A 16,057-nucleotide genomic window follows, 5' to 3' on the forward strand; every position below is an offset into this window, starting at 1 on the left:
CTGACCTCCTGCCTCCTCTCCTCAGTAAAACCTGCAGCTGCTTGATACTCTTCAGTCCCTAGCAGATTACATGGCAATTGGTCAAAAAACTAGAAAACTAGTGCAGTGGGTCTGACAACAAACCGAGCCAGGAAGAGCCTTTGGCTGAACTTCCCTTCCTAGAGAGACAGCACTAGCCTCTGGCAGAAACCTTCATGGTCATGGAAGCAAATTTACCTCTGATAAAAGCTGTGTTTCAATTTCCTAGGAACAAGTTATAAAATGTGGAATAAACAGATGCTGGTTTTCCCCCGCCTGGCTGCAGAGCTGTCTGTCTGTCTGGAGACTTGGTGTGTGCACCAGGGCCACGAGCTGAGGGAGGAAACCAGCAGCCACAAGGCACAAGCGAGACCCGAGCGGCGCCGGCGCCGAGGGGCTCCGTGGCTGGGGATGGGAATTTCTTAATCTCACAGACACCTGGGCCTCACCCGGCTACAGCAGCCCCCGAGAGCCCCTGCCCTGCTCATCAGCACCCGCTGCCAGCAGCAGTGGGAGCAAAACCAGCCGTGCTCCATGGAGCAGCTGCTCCTCCACCCCGAGCTGCCCGACCCAGCCAAGGAGCAAGGCCCTGAGACTGGCACTAAATTGTCCTGAGATCATCTCTCTCCCAAAACCCATCCTTGGCAATCAGAAATGCTGCTCCTGCTGCTGCTGCTACTCGGTACCTGTGGCTTAGGAATCATGAAAGGCTGAAACCACCTTCCTTTTTAGCAGTTTTTTTATCTTCTGCCTAATGACTGGAATGTCCAGCCTCTCTCTCTGCAGAAAATGAAAGCAGTTTATTTACCTAAACCCCATAAATCTGATCTCAATCCATTTTTTCTGAGTGCAGCACTGAAATCCCCAGCATTCTGTGCCTCCAGCAGAGAGCTCCCTCCTGGACCTTCCCTGGATAGCCAAGCATGGCTGATTCATTTAGAGGATGCTCAGCAAAAAGCCTGCTCGGCAAACTGTTTCTCTTTGCATTTGATGTAAACTCCCTTTTCTTTTAACTCCGTTTATGTTAACACACCCATATGTAAATCCTCCACCAGGTTTCCTCCAAGGAGAAAGTCAAGGCAGAGAGTGAGAGAAGCCCCGTTCCCCCAGGCACTCAGCTGCTGTCAGCAGAGCTGCAGGTGTCCCCTCATGGCCCTGCCAGGTGGCCCCAGCATCGCAGGCAGACACTTCCCACAGGACTCCAGGAGCAGCTCGGCATTTCTTCCTGTGTGAGAAACATCCTGGTATCCGTGTCTGTTCTTGCTGTCCTTGCCAGTGCCACAAGTCCATGGCAACATTAAAGTTCTCTCACTGGTGAGCTTTCTGCAGTGTCATTAACCAGTCATAGACAATTTAATATCCCTAGATTTGTTTTAATTAATGTCCAGCTACTCAGCTGTTCCCAAGGGTGTCTGTGCTCTCCCTTCTCCAGCTGTGAATATTCATCCTTGAAAACAGGACTGACACAGCTGATGGGGAGGGATGGTGAGGGGGCTAGAGGCCAGTGCCAAAGCTGACACCACAGCCCTGTGCTGTCACCAGCTTCCTCCTGCCCTGTCCTCCTCTAGATCCCCAGCAGAAGGGTTTGGAAATGATGCTTTGAGCACTGGCTGATGTCCCTGGGGACTATCAGCCCTCTGCTTCCAGAGCCTGGCGGGATTCTCTTTATTTGTGGATTTAGGAGGATACAGGATGAGGGCTCACTTACTCCTTACACAGGTGCCAACTAAACAAGGTATTTTGTGGTGCTGTGGGAGCAAATCTGTCTCTGCTGATCAGCAGCAGAAAGAAACCTGGGAAGATAGCAATAAGGGTGATTTTGGATGCTAAGTTCAATGTGATGAAAAGAGCTCTGTGCCATGCCTGGGAGGTGATCCCAGGCAGGCAGAGGGTGCTGAGCTCCCAGCAGCCTGCCAAAGAATTCAGCCCTTGCTGGGGAAGCTCAATCTCTTGGGAACTGGTGGATCCAAGACCAATAGAGATGGCAAAAACAACATCCAGCTATTCTGCGCTCATCTGTGCTGAAGTCTATTTTCATTCATGTGAGTCTGCCATTGCTGCCATGGTGACCAACTTAGAAATTAATTATATAAAGACATTAACAACATATTTAAATAGGAACATTCAACCCACGGTTCTGGCAAAAAGATCCACGTATTCCTAGATTGTGCCCCTCCCACCTTCCCCTGAGTTTTTTGATATGTCATTACCTCTTCGCTGATGTTAACAAATATAACCAGGTTTCTGCATTTTAATTTTTTTTTAAACTCTGAATTATATAAACCAGATATTCTTTAAACAATTCTGTTGTGTCCAAACCCTGTGTTGCTGTGAGCACCAACGCCATCTTCATGTAGCACACAAGGTGTGGGGTTTGAAATCCTGGCTTCAGGCCAAGGAAGCCCAGAGAGGTGCCCGCAGAGCACGGGCTCGCTGTGGCACACTTTGGGCTTTTCCACAGGAGACGGGTCACAAAATGTACCCCAGAGCCAAAAGTTCATCCATGGCTGGGGCAGGGAAGAGAACCTTGCAGAGGCTGCCTTGCCCCTCAGCTGAGCATCAGCCCCCTCTCCCAGAGGGAGGCAACTTCTTCTCTCCTGGGGCTGTTCTCCACGCAGTGAGGCTTTCCAGTGCCTGAGCAGACCCTGCACGCCTGCTGTGACTGAGCTTTGCTGCTTTCCCTTGTGTGCCCTCCCAGGTACGCTCTCACCCGTGGCTGATGGTGCCCTCTGTGCCCTCTGTCTCACACAGCCGTCGATGTTGGTGCTGTCATGGAGCTCACTTTGGGGCTCTTTTCTGCAACTGCTTCACCATTGACTCACGCTGTTTCTCTTTCCTGTGTGCTTTTGTAATGCATGAACATATATCTACCCCTTCCACATTCCCTGTGGCTCAGCTCTGTGCTCTCTCGGGAGGTGGGGACAGGCAAGAGGGGCGTGAGCTGCACCTGAGTGTCAGGGCATCCAGAGCATCCATGAGGTGAATGCAAAGCAGAGGTGCTGCAGGGAGCTGCGCCCGTGGGCAGGGACCTGTGAGGGAAGGACTCACCCCTGGGATGCAGGCCTGAGCTTCCCCACTGTGCGAGCTCGTTTGTTTTGGCACTCGCAGGGCTGGTTTACATGCTGCTCAGCTGCTGGAGTACTTTCCTTCAAAGAGCTACTGGGAAAGAGGCCTAAAACAACTTTGCAGAGATGCCTGCATCAGTTCTGCTGGAAGGGGTACTAGGCAGAGTGGAGTGAGAGATGCCTTTCCCCAGAGCAGAGCTGGTGATTGCAGAGCCGTGGCTGATGGCTGGGTGCTGGGGCTCGCTCAGACACAGCCAGCCTTCCCACCATTTCTTCTTCAGGGACTGATTCTCAGAGCGACCAGCCCGTGCTAACAGGAAATAACAAAAGAGCAAACAAAAACCAGTATCAAGAGGACTGAACATGCTTACAGAAAGAAGGTGGCTTCTCCACAGATGGATCAGCTGGGAGGTGCCTGCTGTGTTTCACACGCAGACAGCCCTTTCCAAGGGATGTGCTAACACTGCTGGAAGGCAGCCAGCTCTCACAGACGTTATTCACAAGTACCTGTGTAAAGGTTTAGTCTGTTCTCCCAACACAGCCTTCCTGGCAGAGGAGCACACTGAAGGGGGGGAAACTAAAGGGTGCAAGGAGGTAATGAGGGTGAAAGAGAGCAGAAAAAGTGCAGCTGAAATGAGCATATAATCAGGATTACCAGGAGAGTTTACTGGGTTTCTGAAGACCAGTACATCTTCCAGATGGATGTCATCCCAAGTGCTGCTCTGTACTTACAAGAGGAAATGGTTCGCTTCTCAAATCACCAGTGTGTCTCGATGTAAAAGTCTCCTTTAATGATCAGCTGGTTCAAGAAAGAGCAAGGCCTAATCCTGACTCATCAGACAGGATTTTACATTTCCTGGTGTGCCTGAAGCCATAGGAAGAGGCCTGATGTAGGTGACAGGAGGAAGCATCAATCTTCTCCCTTTGGAGCAGAGATCCTGTGAGGATGGGGAGCACAGGGTGACCTGTAAGGGCTGAGTGTAAGCATCTTTTCAGCTTTTTGGTAAGAAACAGCTGGGTTCTGGAGATAGCAGAAAGGCAGAAAGACTAGGGTTCAGCAAGACAAATCCATTGTGTCTCTGATTTGGTGGCTTTAGGGAACATATAAAACAGGAAGAGGGTAAAATGAATGTACAAAAGATGAGCACAGAGCAGCATCAAAGAAACAAGAACTATTGGCCTGAATAAATAAAATGCCTGAAACTCAGCTCAAGGCCGGTTCTTGGACTTCCCGGGGGAGGTGGGTATTCAAAATCCACTGAGGCCTGAGGAGGGGGTGCTCCTCACTGGTGTTCCATGCTGGAGCCCTGTGGGGTGGGTGCCACCGGCAGGGCAGGGCTGGCCCCTGAGCTGCAGGGTGGTGGCAGATGGCAGGAGCATTTCCCATCTGCTTTTCCAATGGAGCAGCTCAGGAGGGTGATGCTGGCTGCATCCCGAGCCTGGTCCCAGCAGTGTGAAGAGCTCCTCACTTTGGGAAAACATCGTCCCTGTGTGGAGGGAGCAGGACAGCTCACACAGCACAGCAGGCAGAAAACCTTGGGAAAGCATTGGGAAAACACTGGGAAAACATTGTCCCTGTGTGGATGGAGCAGGACAGTCTCACACAGCGCAGCAGGCAGGAAACCTTGGGAAAACATTGGGAAAATATTGGGAAAACACTGGGAAAACCTTGGGAAAACCTTGGGAAAATGCTGGGAAAACATTGGGAAAACATTGGGAAAACCTTGGGAAAACCTTGGGAAAACCTTGGGAAAACGTTGTTCCTCTGTTGTGTGAGCAGGAGAGTCTCACAGCACAGCAGGCAGGACACCTCTGGTGAGGCAGAGCAGGGATTCTGGGCTCTGGCAGGTGGCACCTGACAGGGGCTTGGCTCTGCACCCAAGCAGGGCTGAGAGAAATCCCTGCTCCGTCAGAGCCCAGCAGCCAGCAGCTGCCGAGCCCTGGCACTGCCCGCGGCTCGGGAGCAGGGCTGGCACCGTGTCCCCCTGCCCCTGTGGTGTCCCTGCCCAGGCTGGGGCCTAAAAATGGATCTCAAGTGTTTAATTTGCAAACCTTTAACAAAGACCACGCTGACATGCAAATTGCAGAGTGGCAAAACAATACGTGACAGCCGGCTTGCTTCTCTTCTTTGGAAAACTCAGATGTTTTCTTGTCACAAAGCTGCTCATTCTTCCTCTTAACATAAACATCGTAATGGGAATAAAATGCTTCTCTTTTATAAAATGCTGTGTGTTGGTGGTTAAGCAAAATTAACATTTTGTAAAGCAAATGAAGGAGAAAGGGAGCTCTCACACAAATTCTGTGAGCAAAGAAATGGTTGTTTTATGTTCTGAACAAATTAATTTCACTTTTCTTGGGTGCTGAACCAGGCCCAAAGCTGCGTCCTGGGGCACTCAGAAGGGAAATGGTTAAGAAAGAGTCCCACCCCTCCCTGGTGTGTGAGCCCAGAGAGAAGGGAGGTTTTAGTAATGCTCAAACCTTGTGCCTTTACACAGCTTCACAGAAGGCAGAAAAACATCCTGTGCTTGTCTGTACGGCAACTTCTGAGCAGCCTGGGCTGTGGAAGGTGTCCCTGCCCATGGCAGGGGATGGAACAGGTTAAGGGCCCTTCAAACCCAAGTTCTGAGAATCTGCTCTATAAATCATTAATCCCAAATAAACGACAGTAATTGTGTGTTATCGCATCAGCAGTCTGATTTTTGTAGAACTGTCAGGATGGTCAAAGTTTGTCAGTGACAATTTTAGCTTCAGAATAACATTCATATTAGTGGTCTCCAAGGAACAGAATGCAACTGCTCTGTTTGGTAAAAGTGAGGAGACAAAATTAAATTGGAATTATTGTCCTCTCTCGCAGGAGATTTTTTCTTTTAAATTGGAAAAGTGCCTATACCGTAGGCCCTGAGCAGCAGTAAGGAATCTCCCGTTGAGATAAATGGGAATTACGTTTTTGGCATCTGTTCCTGAGTTGCTCAATTAATTCCATTGCATCTTACAGCAGACTGTTCTTCAGCACAAGCCCTTCCTGTTCCAGACCTTGGAGTTGGGAATGTGCAGATTAAGGCATTATTTTGACTACAATCTAAAGACCTTGTAGAAAAGTTGAAAAAATTCCGAGGTGCTGCCAGTGGTTTTTCTGGGGACAAGATTAATATTCACTGGATTTGCCGTATCTGACTGCTGCTCTCCTCCTCCTCTCAGTAAATAAATCTGCCTGCCAGTTCAACAAAGGGACTCTGGCAGGAGCCAAACACGAGAGCTGCAGTGACAATAACCCGCGGTTCTGCAAACAGAGCGGCAGTGGCGAGGGGAGCTGTGGGCATTGCCAGGGCTGGGCACTGCCCGAGCCCCAGGGGCACGGGAGTGGGGCTGGGCAGATCCCAAAAACCTCCGGAGGCTGCCCGGGCTCGGGGGCTGCGGCGTGGCACAGCCCCTCACCCGGTGCTGCAGTGGCACGGGGAGCAGTGGCACCCTGCCAGCTGCCGTGACAGGCAGTGCCACCTGCACTGGTGTCACAGGCAGAGCAGTGCCAGCTGCAGTGGTGTGACAGGCAGGGCAGTGCCACATCTGCACTGCTGTGACAGGGAGGGGCAGTGCCACCTCTGCACTGGTGTGACAGGCAGGGCAGTGCCACCTCTGGACTGCTGTGACAGGGAGGGGCAGTGCCACCTCTGCACTGCTGTGACAGGGAGGGGCAGTGCCACCTCTGCACTGGTGTGACAGGCAGGGCAGTGCCACCTCTGGACTGCTGTGACAGGGAGGGGCAGTGCCACCTCTGCACTGCTGTGACAGGGAGGGGCAGTGCCACCTCTGCACTGGTGTGACAGGCAGGGCAGTGCCACCTCTGGACTGCTGTGACAGGGAGGGGCAGTGCCACCTGCACTGGTGTGACTGGGAGGGGCAGTGCCACCTCTGCACTGCTGTGACAGGGAGGGGCAGTGCCACCTCTGCAGTGGTGTGACAGGGAGGACAGTGCCACCTCTGCACTGGTGTGACAGGGAGGGGCAGTGCCACCTCTGCACTGCTGTGACTGGGAGGGCAGTGCCACCTCTGCACTGCTGTGACAGGGAGGGCAGTGCCACCTGCACTGGTGTGACTGGGAGGGGCAGTGCCACCTCTGCACAGCTGTGACAGGGAGGGCAGTGCCACCTCTGCACTGCTGTGACAGGGAGGGGCAGTGCCACCTGCACTGGTGTGACTGGGAGGGGCAGTGCCACCTCTGCACAGCTGTGACAGGGAGGGGCAGTGCCACCTCTGCAGTGGTGTGACAGGGAGGACAGTGCCACCTGCACTGCTGTGACAGGGAGGGGCAGTGCCACCTGCACTGGTGTGACTGGGAGGGGCAGTGCCACCTCTGCACTGCTGTGACAGGCAGGGCAGTGCCACCTCTGCACTGCTGTGACAGGGAGGGGCAGTGCCACCTCTACACTGGTGTGACAGGCAGGGCAGTGCCACCTGCACTGCTGTGACAGGGAGGGCAGTGCCACCTCTACACTGGTGTGACAGGGAGGGCAGTGCCACCTCTGCACTGCTGTGACAGGGAGGGGCAGTGCCACCTCTGCACTGCTGTGACAGGGAGGGGCAGTGCCACCTCTGCAGTGGTGTGACAGGGAGGGCAGTGCCACCTCTGCACAGCTGTGACAGGGAGGGCAGTGCCACCTGCACTGCTGTGACAGGGAGGGCAGTGCCACTCCTGTACGGCTCACGCCGCCCCAGCAGCAGCAGCAGCAGGAGAGGACAGTGGAGAGGTGCAGCAGATCCTGATCCTATTCCCCCCCAGCGTCCCTCCCCGTCCTGCTGTGACGTGGCAGGCAGACAGGGAGCAGCTGGCACTGCCACCTGGCCACCAACAGCTGGCACAGAATTGATCAGAGAGTCACAGATGGGCTTGGTTGGAAGGGACTTTGAACCTCATCTCTTCCCAGCCCTCTGTCATGGGCAGGGCCACCTTCCACCAGACCAGGCTGCTCCACGCCCTGTCCAATCTGGCCTTGAGCACTGCTCCTGGTGAAAGTGCCACCATCAGGGTCTTTTCTTAAGAAAAATGAAAGCTTTTTTAAAAAAGTACAGATTATCTGTTACTCAGAAACAAGCAGGACAGTCTGGCATGCAGTTTTTGAAGCGGGCATCTGCTCAGGAGGGTTGATCTTCTGTGTGACATAAGGTGGGGGCACTTCTTGGTGGCTTTGCTGTGTGCTGAGGAGAATGTGCCAGCCAGGGCCTTGAGGAGGATGTGCCAGCCAGGGCCTTGCTGCTGCCTGCAGAGTAGCTCCAGACATCCTTTTTAATGCTCTGTTCCCTACAAGCAGGAGCAGGAACTTCTGGGAAGCCTTTGCGAGCCGCTCCTGTCCTGCCTGCACCAGAGCTGGTGTTTGGGTTGTCTGAGCACCATGCCACCTGGCTGTCCAGGTGCCACCTGGCCTGTCCCTGCATCCCCAAAACCTACTGTTGGCTCTGTCAGGATTGCAATAACATGTTTTGTCCCGATTTTTACTGCATGCTTGGCATTGTAGGACTTTGCTCTGGAACACCCAGAGGACACTTCCTGGACCTCGCTGCGTGCTGTGGCTGCTGTCATGGCCAAGGTGCTCCTTCCATCACCCTCCTCTCTGGGATCCAGGCAGCTCCTGGCATCTCAGCAGTCTCCCTTCAACTGTTCGGGCTGAATGACCATTAATGTTCAGCAATGTGTAGAGAAATCCCTGAGGCTCGCGAGGCCCTGGGGATGCCTCATCCCAGTCCTTTCCCAGCATTCAGCTTGGAGCCAGCCTCTTGTCCACTGGCAGGAGCTCCTGTCTGGGAGGGAAGGGCAGCACCTGGCCCAGGGCCGGGCGGGGGGCACGGGGGCACGGCCAGAGCTGCTCCTGGCCTTTTTTGGGAGAGCCGGGACGGGCTGGGCGCGGCGCCGCGGTGCGGGACGGCTCCTCCGGCCCACATTCCTTGCTAATTTTAACCCGCTCCCCAGAGAGGCCTGCAGAAGTATGGTCTTGATTTATTAGTCCTGTCCTTCTGACAACTGTGTTCAGGCGCCTCGAGGCAGAGGTAAAACCAGACTGGGATTCTCAGTCTGGATCCTGCCAGATGTTTGTCCGCATCACCAGGAGCTGCGGGGCTCTCTCAGCATCAGCACTTTTGTCCCTGAGGCGGTGGGAAGGATGGCAGCCACAAGGCACCGGGGCTGCTGAGGCCGAGGAGCCGCCCGGGAGACAGGGCTGGCCTGGAGACTCCCACGGGTGCCAGAAGGGACAGGGGACAGGCTGCTCCTGCAGCAAAGACAGCAAAGCCCTGTGCTCCCCCTGGGACACGAAAGGCTGGGTTTAGGCACAAGGAAACGCAAGGTTCAGCTGATGGCAGAACCAGTTCCTAGGGACTCTGCTGTGTCTGTGCTGTTGGGTATTTACCAGCACTTGCCAGGTAAATCTCTCAGAGCGGGTCCTGGCCTGGGAGGGAAGCACAGTCTGGGAGCCTGAGGTGCTGCCCGACCCTGCAGCAGCAGCTGGAGCCCCTGAGCGCCCAGTGCCACGCATGGTTATCCCAGCAGGATGTGCCACACATGGTTATCCCAGCAGGATGTGCCACGCAGGATGTGCCACGCAGGGTTATCCCTGCAGGATGTGCCACGCAGGGTAATCCCAGCAGGATGTGCCATGCAGGGTTATCCCAGCAGGATGTGCCAGTCAGCATTATCCCAGCAGGATGTGCCAGGCAGGCTTATCCCAGCAGGATGTGCCACGCAGGATGTGCCATGCAGGGTTATCCCAGCAGGATTTGCCAGGCAGGGTTATCCCAGCACAGGCAGGGATGGGCAGGCATTCCTGGGAAAGCTGCCCTGCCTCAGTGGCTATCGTAGCACTTCCTCAGTGTACAACCAGAGTGCATCAACCTCAGTCTGCACCAGCAACCAAATTGGCAGGAAATCCACAAGCCGGGTATTTGTGTGGAAAACCTACCAAAGGGAAACCCTGAATGTTTTCTTCTAGCCAGTTCCACTTGCTTGTTTCCCATTTTGATTTTGTGTGTGCGCGCACTCATCCATCGCCGAAATGAGCCTGTGCTCCTGGAGGACGGACAGCTAAGTGCTGGCTGTGCTTTTTATTTTCTTTCCTTCTCATTAATGCAGAGGAGAAGATGATCTGTGCTTCTGCTTGGCTGCCCCAGCTCATGCCTGTGCCATGGGGAAGGTGCCCGGGGCTCTGTGGCATTCGGGGCCAGCGGGTCCAGCCACCACCCAAAACCCAAAGGCTGTACCTCGGAAAGAAACAGCTCTGGCCTCGTTACTCATACAGAATGGATGATTTCTCTAAGGTGTTTTGTACTTAAGACTGAAGAATTAAGCAATGCCTACAGTTTAAGAAGGTTTTGTTTGTTTGTTTGAGATTTTCCTGTCCAGCTGCCAAGAGTTTCTGGCTCAGCCTTCAAACACATTAACTGTGCTATGTCCAATGAATTTAAATAAACACTGGTTGAAATCTGAGGCTTGAAAGAGTGGGAAAAGTGGGGCTGGAGATGCTGCAGACGGCGTGGGCTGGGTGCTGGGGCCCCGAGCCCTGCCTGCAGCGCAGCCCTCGCCAGTGCCTGTGTGAGGAGGATGAGGAGAGCAGCTGGACGAGTGCCACGGGCCAGCGCTGGCCCCAGCAGCCACTGCTGCCCTTTCCACCCAGGCAGCTTCTCGCAGCTCACCTGGGCTTGTTCCCAGCCCACAAAATGACCCCTGGTCTGTGGAACTGCCAGCTGTACTTAAAGCGTAGGAGCTGAAAAACAGACATTAACAGAAAAGGAAAATCCCAATTAGCCTTTGGTGTTATTGGTAATATTGCTGCTGATTACTCTGGAGCTTGAATTTAGAGATCCTCAATGAAGAGACTGAGGAGGGGTCTATAACATGGCATGATGCCGAAGCCCTGCTGCAGCCTCCCAGGGCACCCACACCACAGCTGGCTCCTGCCCCTCCCTTTGTGTCCCTCCCTCTCCTTCTCCCCCAGTGCTGCTCACTCTGCTGGCACCGTCCAGAGCTGTCACACTGCCTGCCACACAAAGTCAGCTCCCATCACCTTTTGTGCTTCCTGTTGTTTTTTTTTCGCTTTCCACCAGGGCTGTCTGTGGGAACACCTCGACTCCAGCTCCTGCTCCCTAACCCTAACCCTCCTGTTAGGCTGTGTGCTCATGCTTAATATCCAACCCCACTGAGTTTGTGAGCCCTGGGGGCTCCCAGGAAACTCCCCATGCAGGAAACAAGATCCTGTCACCATTCCATGAAAAATGGTTTCTAATTCCTAAAGTACCCTGGATCCAGTTCAGCTTTGTGCACTTTCTCAGCCATATTTAACACTTTTTAGAAGCAATTTCAGTTTTCTTAAGGCACTTCTGTCATCATTAAAGCTTCACAAGGAATAAGATCTGTGGGAAAGGCTGGCTGGGATACCTCTGGGGCTGCAGCCCTGCCAGAGATGAAGCCTGACAGCCCCAGGGCCTGGTCACTGGAGCCCAGCACAGCCCTGGGCAGCCTCTCACAGGAGTTACCCCCAACCACACCATGTCTCTCTGCATAACATGCTTTTATCTCATGGTCTGAAGCTCCTCAAAACAGCAAAACCCAAGCAGTATCTGGGTAACAACAGGAGATGAGGAAAATGGATTTAGGGAGACAAGAAGTTTAACCTGGTGGCATTCACATCAGCCCATTAAACTGCTCTTGCAGTTCTCAGCAGCATTAGCCTCTGGGACTACAAACTGGAATTCCTAATATTTTCTGATTTGTTACACCCCTAATGCTTTAATCCACCTTGTTTTCTCTTCCAGATACTTCTGTTCTGCTCTCATTGTTGCCTGATTAGAAGTCATCAAAAATAATCAAGCACCCAGGGAAGGAGGAAGAACGTCCTAGTGGAGGCGTTTTAAGAAGATGGGATTACATCTGAAAAAAGAGTTCACATGTTTTAGGGAAGTAACAGTCCCATGAGTTACAGCAGCTGAGAATGGATTTACTTTCCTCAGTATGAATTGATTCTGTTTCTCCCCAACATGCGTCATCATTTCCTGTTATTTTGAAGATGGAACAAGGCAACTGAGAAAATTAATGCACTTTATATCCATATATTCACTTTTAGGACTTAGAGATTGCTGTCAATATAGCTAACTTAGGGCCAACACTTAAAAAAGGCATTTAAAAAAATTAATAGTGAAAACACTTTTTCCTTTGCTAGTGTTTCTGGCCAGTTGAACTCCCTCCAAGGCACACCTGAGGGCGAGCAGCAGTGGCTGCTCAGTGTGGCAAGCAGAGGACACAGTGGCAGCCAGGGACGGGGCAGAGCCCGGCTGGGGACAGTGCTGGAGCCCAGCGGCTTTTGGATCACACTTTGGACCTTCCATTCACCCACAGCCTCACAAGCACCCAGCCAGGCTGAATAAGCTGTCCAGAGGACTTCTCCAGCATCCCACCAGCCTGCAGCACGAGCAGGGTGGGCACCAGGGCCCTCAGGCTGTGTCTGAGTTAACTGGATTGTGCCATCGCTGCGGGCACCTGCTGGGCTTCCTTGTGCCTCCTCCAGGCTCCTCTCTCCCTGCACTGTTGCCTTGCTTTCGGATGGAGGAGTCCTAGCTTGGGAAAGCTTGATGGGAGTCAAACTTGGCACCCCGGTGTCTGGAGCCCAGCAGCTGGTGCAGAATGCAGGGTGCCAGTGCAGGCTGCCAGTGCTGGGTTTGTGGTGCCACTGCAAAGTGCCAGTGCAGGGTGCCAGTGCTGGGTTTGTGGTGCCACTGCAAAGTGCCACTGCAGGGTGCCAGTGCAGGCTGCCAGTGCTGGGTTTGTGGTGCCAGTGCTGGGTTTGTGGTGCCACTGCAAGGTGCCACTGCAAAGTGCCACTGCAGGGTGCCAGTGCAGGGTGCCAGTGCTGGGTTTGTGGTGCCAGTGCTGGGTTTGTGGTGCCACTGCAAGGTGCCACTGCAAAGTGCCACTGCAGGGTGCCAGTGCAGGGTGCCAGTGCTGGGTTTGTGGTGCCAGTGCAAGGTGCCACTGCAAAGTGCCACTGCAGGGTGCCAGTGCAGGGTGCCAGGCCCAGGGCCACGCCACTGCCGGGGGCCAGCGAGGGCTGCAGGAATGCCACTCCCGTGGGACAGTCCTGGCACAGCTGGGCTCTCGGGGTGGGTGCAGCTGCCCCTCTGCCACTCTGTCTGCTGGCACGCTGACCTTGTGACTGGTACATTATTTATGAGGTTGCCCCTGGATGTTCCACACCAGGTCCCCCAGAACGTGGCAATTGGACACCTGGCACTTGTGTTCTCCTCTCCAGGTAGAAAAATCAAGCAGAGGCTTTCACTGTGCAGTAAATGTCAATTGTGCAAACACTACAAACCCAGAAACATCTGTAACTATGGAAACTTCAGAGAAATGCTCATTTCAAGAATAAATTATGACAAGAAGCTTTTTATGGCTGTTTTTAAAGAATAAACATAAATTAAAGCAAGTGAATTTCATAGGCACAAGTTAATTTTAGTTTTTAACCTTTAGTGCTATAGCTTTTCAAGACATGTTTATCAATATTGATGTAGAGAAAAATGGTATTTTATCAATGTTAGCAACCTAAAAATTTGCATTACTATTTGTATTGCTTCAAAATGTTCTGCTAAGACAATCTCAACTGTGTTTCAAGGGGGATAACACTTTTCATATGACTAATGGCCCACCGTTACAGTTTATAGTGGTATTTATGCTTTTTGCTACATTTTACAGTTACCAAAAAATCATCAAGTGAGTGAAAGGAAAACTCAGTCACACCTTTCTTGGAGTGGCTGGGACATTGCAGGATAAAAGCTCAAGGCCTGGCCCCAGCCACAGATTTGGGGAGAAATCCAGGACTTGTTCTTTGCCCTCTGCCCTGCTCCCTGCTCACAGGCAGCATGAGGTGTCAGGTCTGGGCTCAGGGTGGAGCGAGCAATTCCCCCTCTCTTCTCCCCTTTATGATCTGCACACCCCCACTGCACAGAAGGTAAATTCTTGGAGATAAAATTGGCTGTTCTTTTCAAAAAAGAAAAGCCTAATCACTGAAGGTTTTGCTGTGAGAGCTAACCTGCTCTGACTGGCAATTTATTGCCCATTCCTTGTTTGTAGCACACAAACCCCTGGCGGATTGTCCTCGGCTGTTGTGCTGTGTGCGCCCAGGAGCAGCATCCTATTGCAGTGTCAACACTTACTGCCCAAGCTTGCTCCTGGCAGCTCAGCAGTGTCTGCCCTTCATCTGAGAAGATCCTTGGAGACAAAACTGGATGCAGGGTTCCCTATATCCACGGGAGTGTGTGCTGAGGAGGGCAAAGGGCTGTGCTCTGTTTGCAGAGACATCTCTCAGCATCCTCTCAGCAGCTCTGGCCTCCGACAGGATGGGACTCCTGACTCCTTCTCTGCCAGAGCTTCCATCGGTCAGGGGGGTTTGCTGCGGAACCAGACCTTCCATTGCTTCAGGGAGGTTGACTAAGTCCCCCTTCCCACAGGGAAGAAGCAGCACAAAAGACGGGTTTTGGGGCCAGGGGCAGGGAGGGGCAAGGCAGCGGTCAGAGGGAGGGCAGGGCAGGGGGGAGCAGCGGTGGCTGCAGCAGTGGCAGCAGCAGTGGATGCAGCGGTGGCTGCAGCGGTGGCAGCAGCAGTGGATGCAGCGGTGGCTGCAGCGGTGGCTGCAGCGGTGGCAGCCCCGGCTGGCACCGGCGCGGGGCTGGGCGCTGCGGGCACGGCTTTCCTCGGCCGTGCTTGCGTTCCTGAACCTCTTCTTCATCCCGCAGAGGTCTTTGGAAATCGGGGCGACACAAGGAAGCGAGTGAGCGAAGCAGGCTGCGGCCGCCGGGCTCCGGCTCCCTCTGCCTGCGGAAACACGAACGCGACCTGGCACGGCTCGGCCCGGCCCCGCTGCCCGCACCAACACGGACCCGTCCTGGCACGGCTCGGCCCGGCCCCGCTGCCCGCACCAACACGGACCCGTCCTGGCACGGCCCGGCCCGGCCCCGCTGCCCGCACCAACACGGACCCGTCCTGGCACGGCCCGGCCCGGCCCCGCTGCCCGCACCAACACGGACCCGTCCTGGCACGGCTCGGCCCGGCCCCGCTGCCCGCACCAACACGGACCTGTCCTGGCACGGCTCGGCCCGGCCCCGCTGCCCGCACCGCCGCCGCGGGACGGGACGGGACGGACGGGACAGCGCCCGGGACGGGACGGGACAGAGCCGCGCCCCGCAGCACCGGCACAGCCTGGCCTGGAACCTGCTCCAGAAACGATTTCCCGAAATCAAAGCACCGCGGTCTGCCAGAGCCTCGGCTCGATCGCACCAACATCAGTGCGTGTGTCCTCCAGGCTTTTAGGAAGAGAAAGACTCAGGACATGTTACACGAGGAGCACACTTGCTAACCGTGGCCCAAAAACGAATGTTCAAGCAGGATATGTGGGTGATTCTACCAGAAATGCTCAGCACAGTCACAGGGGTAGAGGTGGCACAGGCCAGCAGACAAAAGGAAGTGTGACAGCATGACAGCACCAGTGCATGGCACAGATCCCCTGGCTGGGGCACAGGACAGAAAGCTGGGCCCCCAGGCCCGGTACTTGGGATAAAATACAGCATTTTGAAGGCCAGGCTATTAAAGCATGACTTTGTGACCCTATGATGTCCTGGAGCACAGAAGAGGAGCAGTCCAGCTGCCTCCCAGTCAGCGTTTCCCTGGCATTTCACCTGCCTTGCAATGGTGGCTCAGGGTCATGCTGGTGTTTGACCAGCTTTCACCTCTTCCACAACTGGCCACAGCCACCCCACAACCCATCACTGCCTCTAACTTCTCTCATCTTCCTGTACTCTGCCTCTCGCTCTGCCCACTTGGAGCAGTTTCTCAATATTTTTTTGCTTGGGTACCCATACGACTGTGTTGTGGTCATCAGGCAGTGGCACCTCACTCCCATGCTTTTACAGTTGGGTTTTTTTGTGGGTTTTTGTTGTTGTTGTTG

The 16,057-nt window shown here is 54.0% G+C and overlaps 1 long non-coding RNA gene across 1 annotated transcript; it reads left to right on the forward strand.

The window, feature by feature from the left end:
- The first annotated feature begins 2,611 nt into the window (after window positions 1-2,611).
- Window positions 2,612-12,100, forward strand: LOC116183792 (uncharacterized). Its single transcript, XR_004148484.2, has 2 exons — window positions 2,612-2,716; window positions 11,880-12,100. It is a non-coding gene; the product is annotated as an uncharacterized LOC116183792 (long non-coding RNA).
- Window positions 12,101-16,057: the final 3,957 nt, after the last annotated feature.

This window comes from Lonchura striata, unplaced genomic scaffold (assembly GCF_046129695.1).
Source record: "Lonchura striata isolate bLonStr1 unplaced genomic scaffold, bLonStr1.mat Scaffold_304, whole genome shotgun sequence".
Classification (NCBI taxonomy): Eukaryota; Metazoa; Chordata; class Aves; order Passeriformes; family Estrildidae; genus Lonchura; species Lonchura striata.